Below are 6789 nucleotides of genomic sequence, written 5' to 3'. Positions count from 1 at the left end.
TGACAGGTTTGTGAGTTTCTTGTAATAAAACAACATCTGCCTGTAGTTTTTTAAGCTGGTTAAATATTTTTAACCTCTTTCCTCTGGTGCCAGCTCCATTTACATTCCATGTGACAAACCTCAGCATGCCCTTAATTGTGCGTGTATGTCTAATGATGTATGCTGGGTGTTTCGTTTAGACAGGTGGAGAGAATATGGAAACATCCCTTGTTTATAAATAGAAAGAGAAAAAGAAGTGTGGTGAGAGACTCCATAAGTCTGACTATGTGTGTGAATATTCACTAATATGAACAAGCGTGGCTTGCTTATGTGTCCTGCAAGTCTGTGCGTGCTGTGAGGTTGTTGTGAATGTGCTGCCGTTGAGCTGATGTGTTTGCGTGATCGTGTTGTGAAAATATGGAGAAATAGAGGGTGTTGTTTGTAGGTGAGTGGGGAAGTAGGTGACCACAGCAGTGAAAGACAAGAGAAAGAAAGAAACCACATGAACTGTGAGCGACAACAAAAAAAAAGAAACGAAACGGAAACATTCCAATTAAAGCAATGACGGAGGGTGACGGTGTTATATCTGCTATGACATCATATTGATATTACTAGCTTAAACTCATGTTAAAGGAGAGAATGTGAATGAATAAGAAAAGAGTGTAGCGGGTTCTTATCTGGAGTGCAGTCAGTATAACCACGGTGTGGTGCCGGGGTCGCGGTACAGCTGTCCGTCCACGTAGAGCCGGTCCACGGCGATGACAGCACGGGAGCCTTTCTGGATGAGGCTACGTCGAACTGGGAACAGGACCTTGCGTCGTTCCAGGATCTCTTTGGGGAACTGGTCGTTCACGCTGAAGTCCGTTCCTTTCAGCTCTCTGCCGCGACTCTTCACCTGTTCCTTCTGTTTGAATTGACTGAATTTGGCCACAATAGGCCGTGGTCTCCCGGTCCGCGACCGCGCGCCCCCCAAGCGATGTACTCTATCGAAGTCGATGTTCTTTACGGTGTCCTCCGGCAGCTTCAGGTGGATTTTAATGAAGTTTTTCACCGTTGCCTCTGCGTCCTCTCCGGCAGTTTCTGGAATACCAGAAAACACAAGATTATCTCTCATGCTACGGGCTTGTAGATCGATAACGGACTCTTTTATTTTTTTATTTTCAATGTTTAGCTGGGTCACGTTATCGGTGAGAGATTTAACCGACTCCCGTAGCGTGGCATTTTCAGCGGCAAGCGTTTCCACCTGCTGCTGGCTGAATTCCAGGGATTCTCTCAGAGATTTAAATTCCCGGTGTAAAATCTCCACCAGGGACAGCCTCACATCGAAACTGGACAATCGCTTGTCGATTGACTCCAGGATTTCTGCGATGTCTTTGCCGGCAGGCGATGTTGTACCCGGGGAGTCTGCCTGGCGACTTCTCTTCGATGACGGCGTCTCGATTTTGGCCGGGGAAGATGCACTCTGGGCCTTATGCATTACTAAATCTTGAAAACAGCGGTCGATGTAATCTTGGAGAGCGTCTAAACTCTCCCCGTTGTCCTCCAGGGTGTTAGAGATGATAAAACAGATGTTGTTAGTTATATGACAATTGATTAGTATATTTGGTAATACTGAAGCTTTGGAAAACCTTTGTTAAACTCTATGCTACCATTTGCTTTTTCTCCGCCAAAATCTCCGGCGTCTGACGTCACCTACAACATCACTTCCGTCACTTACCGTTCCCTTCCGTCACTAACCTTCCCTGACAATCTTATTGCTGTTTTAGAGGAGCGGTGCTTCAAAGGATAGCTGCAGATTTCTGTCAGAATCTGCTGATTACACAGTACAAATAAAATGTTCACGTTTCTCCAACATTGTCTTCCCAACAGTTTCACTGATATCTACATGGGATGGCCAGAGAAGCGTTCGCGATGTCTTCTCTGGCACTTCTCTGGCGCTTCTCTGGCGCTTCTCTGGCACTGATAATTGGCGTCTGTCTTGTGTCGGTGACGTAAAAGACGGATTTAATGCGACCTGACCGTTCAAACAGCAGTCGCTTTCTAAAACATCGGATATGTATCAGATTCAGTACCACATACGAAAGTGACCCAGATCGGATTTGAAAATATCGGATTTGTGCCGTTCACACTGTCATACCATGATCGGATATGGGTCGCATAGGGTCAAAAAAATCGGATTTGATGCGCTTTCGCCTGCAGTGTGAACGTAGCCTTAGATATTCAGTAAAGTAGAAGCCCAGATAATTAGGTTTGTATTTCAGTTGTTCATATTTTTAATATTCTTTTCCCTGTATTCTGGAGAAGACATAAAATCTGTACTGACAAGGATATAAGGATATAATGAATACTGGATTCAAGCAACCCTTTGGTTTTGAGTTACTCTTTGGGTTCGGTTTAAAAATATAATTCATAGGCTTTAACCTGGCATGCACAAAAGTAAAATGCTGCATCCATGATTTGTCTCTATTGTGTGTTCAGCTTTTACTCTTACTCTCTTTTATGTAAGTCATCTTTTTATTTAAACAACCTGCTCTGCAAATTACCTATGCACTTGGATCCTCCTTAAACATCATTATGACATTTCACCTTAACAGTAATGCAGTACTTTTCCAATCAGATGAGTAGTCTTGCTTTAATTTGGAAGAATTTGGCAAAGTGTTTAATGCCTCAAATGTATAATCTTATTTACAGGTCATTTCCAGCAATGTTTCAAAGAAGGCAATCCAAAGGAAAGAGGCCTTTCCCAGCTCCTAGTAATGTCATACATGCAGTTCGCAACTTTCAGTTGCAATTCTGTCTTTTGCCTGATTCCACGACAAAACCCCCAAAGAATGAAATACTGCTTCTTCAAGGTGGACTTGGAAGGCGAACTCTCAGCATAGCTGACAATGCTGATCATGAAGAAGTACTTTTCTCAATTTTAGATGCCTTTATCTTGTCAAAAAAAAATCTAATTTTAAACTTCAAAATTAAAATTGAAAAATGTTACAATTTGACTTGACAGACTAATCATGAGGAAATGTTTGATTTCTTTTAACCCTAATTTAGATTACTGTAGCTCTGCATGAAGAGTATCCGAAGATGAAGGCCCTAACTGGTGGATGGCTCTTGTATAAAGCAGGAGGTAAGTCATTTTAACTCCCCGACTTTGTGTCTGAGTTAATAGAAGACATTTACTTAGACCCAAAAGCATCCGGATAAGTTTTAGAAGAAGCTTTTTTGTCTAATTAAAACATTTCTAACACTTCTTCCGAGAATAACTTATGGAACACTGATATGGCTTTTATTATTTAGTTTTCAAATTTGTAGGCATGGTCTTTTTTTTAGATTAACTTTTTTGTGCATTGTGATTGAAAAGCAATAAAGGCATAAGATGCACATCAATACACTTCCATTGTTTACAGGTATAACATCAACAGTACAGCACCACTTAATTAAAAACTTGAACATTCGGAATATATTTATGAATGAAATATTGTTTTGGTCTAGTGATTCATTCAACATTTTAAGCATTGTTTACAGTTTTTCTCAGTCGCTTTGGTGCATTTCTCAGATCAGAATTGAAATTCTCATAACTATTAGTTCAACCTCCACAACACTCAGTCATTTGTGCACATCATAGTAGCAATTTCTCCTCTCTCTGAACAAACTGCAAATGATTTTGGACATGAATCAGTTGCTTCCATACATTTCCCTGCTGCTTTCTGACATTTCCATTTGCTTATGTCATGTCAGTCAAAAGTAATCATACCTATGGATGCTGAATAGTCGTTCCCAATAAAACTAATAGTCATACATCCATTGCTTGAGTCATCACACACAAAATTGTTGAACTAGTTATCACATGCCAAATATTGGCCATCTGTCAAGCAAATCGTATACCTTTCTGTATCATTGTACCTGGAAATGTCTCCGAAATTGAACAATTGATCTCGGGTGAATTACAGCTGTCACTCATGAGGAGGCGTGTGAAAGTTTAGTTGTAACCAATGACAAACAACTTGTTCACTGTCAATTATGGATGAATCCTGTGAATCCCCAATTGGCAAGCATATATAAACTGCGCAGGAGCTAGTGTGTACCATTTCTACACTTCTGTGACACAAAATGGAAGGTCAGCACCGTGGAAGAGGGGTGAGAATGCGGGGAGGAAGGGGAAGGGGAAGAGGGAGAAGAGGCAGATATAGGCGGATTCCTAATGAAATAAGGGCTACAATTGTGGACCATGTTGTCAATCACGGCCTCACCATGGAGGAGGCTGGTCGAAGGGTGCAACCCAATATTGGAAGAACTACTGTCAGTTCAATCATTCAAACATTCTGTAGGGAAAACAGGTATGCAAACAGTAATACACTGTACTGTACTGTGCCATCTCAGACACATCACATGTTACTGTACTGTATTTGCAATTTCACAAAAAGTTTACTCTGCACCACATAGGATTGTAAGACAACCTCGCGGAGGCGGAAGAGGGCCCCTTTTTACCCCACAGCAAGAAGAAGCCATTTGTGCAATGGTCATTGCAAACAATGCAATAAAGCTGAGAGACATACAAAGCGCTGTCATAGAGAATTACACGGTATTTGGCAATATTGAATCTGTTCCAATTTCAACAATTGACAGAGTACTCAAGAAAAATGAAATCCACATGAGCAAATGGCCCTGCTAGCAGCCATGGATGCAGCATGTGACGACATCACAGCAGGGTCCTGCAGAGGATGGATTTGCCACTCCAGGAGATACTTTCCTCGCTGCATTGCGAGGGATAACATCTGTTGTGATGTAGATGAAAATATGTGGCCAGACAGACAGGAACGTCTGGATGTGCCAGAATGATTTACTGTACTGTTACATGTGCTGTTTATTGTTCACATTAGTGCACAGCTCTACCAAATGAGTGATTTTATGTTTACATGTATTCTACAGTGCACAAGTGACTGTAGCATATTTTTCTTTCGCACAATTCTGTAGGATTACAAACACTTCTACACAATGGAAATGTGAAACGTACGTATTCAGTGTCTTAGTTACTCCCAAGACTCTCATAACATCTACAGTGACTTTACTGCACATTTCAGATGGCTGTACAGGTAGGCCATAGTGCTGTCGTCAGCATTTTCAGGTGTCACCAATTGTTTTTGCAATGGGAAACACTGAAATTATAAACTGTCATAGTGGAAACATGACAATGCCATTTGACTATCTTGTTTATAAAGATGGTGTCAAGACTTTTCATTTTGATGGCACTGACAGTTTCATTGACATGGATACTTGCTTTTGAGGTATGGATAATCAATTCTGTGCATGTGACGTGCTTTTGCAGGCTATCCACTAGGTTTTGCAGTTTGCACTAATTGTTTTGGGAAATGCACTAACTGCTGTGCAAATGTTAATGGTGTTCTGAGGAACGCACCAAAGCGACTGAGAAAAACTGTAAAAATGAAAAGTATAGGTTGCTACAAGGTAGTTTTTAAACACATTGCTATACAAGAGTAGTGTTCCATAATGTTATGGATTTATTTGTACTTTATGATCTCAACTTTTAGAACATTGCTGTGTTGCGAATGCATTACTTGGTTTTTGTTCCATATTCTAGGTGGTAGCGGACAGAGAAATCTCTCTCTAGTATCTCAGGGAACACAAGGCTACACAGCCAAGACGCTCAAGATGGCCACCAACAATGGAAAAAATACACTTTATATTGTCCCTCTCCAAGAAAAAATTGATACTACACCTCTTCCACATGATGCTGCAGAATTCAGCAAAATGTCGAAGTCACAGCGCAAGACCTGTGGTGTGACTATGCCTCTTCAGCTACTTGTTTGTCACGTAGAAAACTGTGTACAAGTAAGCCAAATTCAACAGTAAAACAAACATTGCTACCACCTTTGCTAAAAACTAAAACTTTTTAAGTTGTATTCTTTTTACTACTTTCAAAATGGAAGGACAGAATATTATGCTTTACCCAAGAGTACTTTGGGTGAATTTCCAGAGTCAATGTATGTGCTGAAATCAGTCGTAAGTTTTGCTCTAAATGTCTGTGAAGTTTCTCAGTTATCCCAGTCATTGTAGTCTAAAGAGTTTGCAAAGAAAACATCTGGACTTCTATAAGTTTCCTTGAAGATGTGCCACCTCTCATCTGAGAAGCTTCGTTTCTTTAGAGCATAGGTGTCAAACTCTGGCCCGCAGCCTAATTACATTTGGCCCGCGAAACCATACCAAATTACTATTAGAGCTGGCCTACTGGTATCATACAGTTAATATATATATTGTTTAGTATTAAGCTTTGCTTGTTCCATATTCAGTTTTTTAGAAAAATGTGTTTGAGTCCATAAGAAAAGATTCATTCTTATATCTGGAGGAATAAATATATTTCAATAAATATTAACGTTAGCCCGCGACTTTGTTCCAGTTTTGAATTTTGGCCCACTGTGTATTTGAGTTTGACACCCCTGCTTTAGAGCAATTGGTGGAGAGTCCAAAACTTTATGCCCTATTGGAGTGTCCCCATGAGGGGCGTTGATCCCCTAGTTTGCTCTAAATGACAAATCGTGAGCAGCATGTAGCTACCATAAATGTGTAATGTAACATTATATTCCTTTACCAGGAAGCTGCGTGTGAAAGCATGACTGACCAGGCACATAAGAATGAAGTCCAATTGGAGGTGAGTTCCCAGATATATTTAACATTGTAATGTGGACAATACAAAATTCCAAGCGGAAAAATGTTTCATTATTTGCTAATTACCTGTGGCATTCTGTGCTAGATTTGGACTGTTCATCTTTGCTAGGACTAAAATAAATACACTTT

The 6789-nt window shown here is 40.4% G+C and overlaps 1 long non-coding RNA gene across 1 annotated transcript; it reads left to right on the top strand.

Annotated features, from left to right (window-relative positions):
* The first annotated feature begins 2677 nt into the window (after positions 1–2677).
* On the top strand, positions 2678–6556 carry LOC113026958 (uncharacterized). Its single transcript, XR_013911173.1, has 3 exons — positions 2678–2884; positions 3028–3103; positions 5576–6556. It is a non-coding gene; the product is annotated as an uncharacterized LOC113026958 (long non-coding RNA).
* The last annotated feature ends 233 nt before the right edge of the window (positions 6557–6789 follow it).

Source organism: Astatotilapia calliptera, chromosome 9 (genome assembly GCF_964374335.1).
Source record: "Astatotilapia calliptera chromosome 9, fAstCal68.1, whole genome shotgun sequence".
Taxonomy (NCBI): domain Eukaryota; kingdom Metazoa; phylum Chordata; class Actinopteri; order Cichliformes; family Cichlidae; genus Astatotilapia; species Astatotilapia calliptera.
The sequence above is the reverse complement of the archived record's forward strand: the minus strand, read 5'-3'. Positions and strand labels throughout refer to the sequence as shown.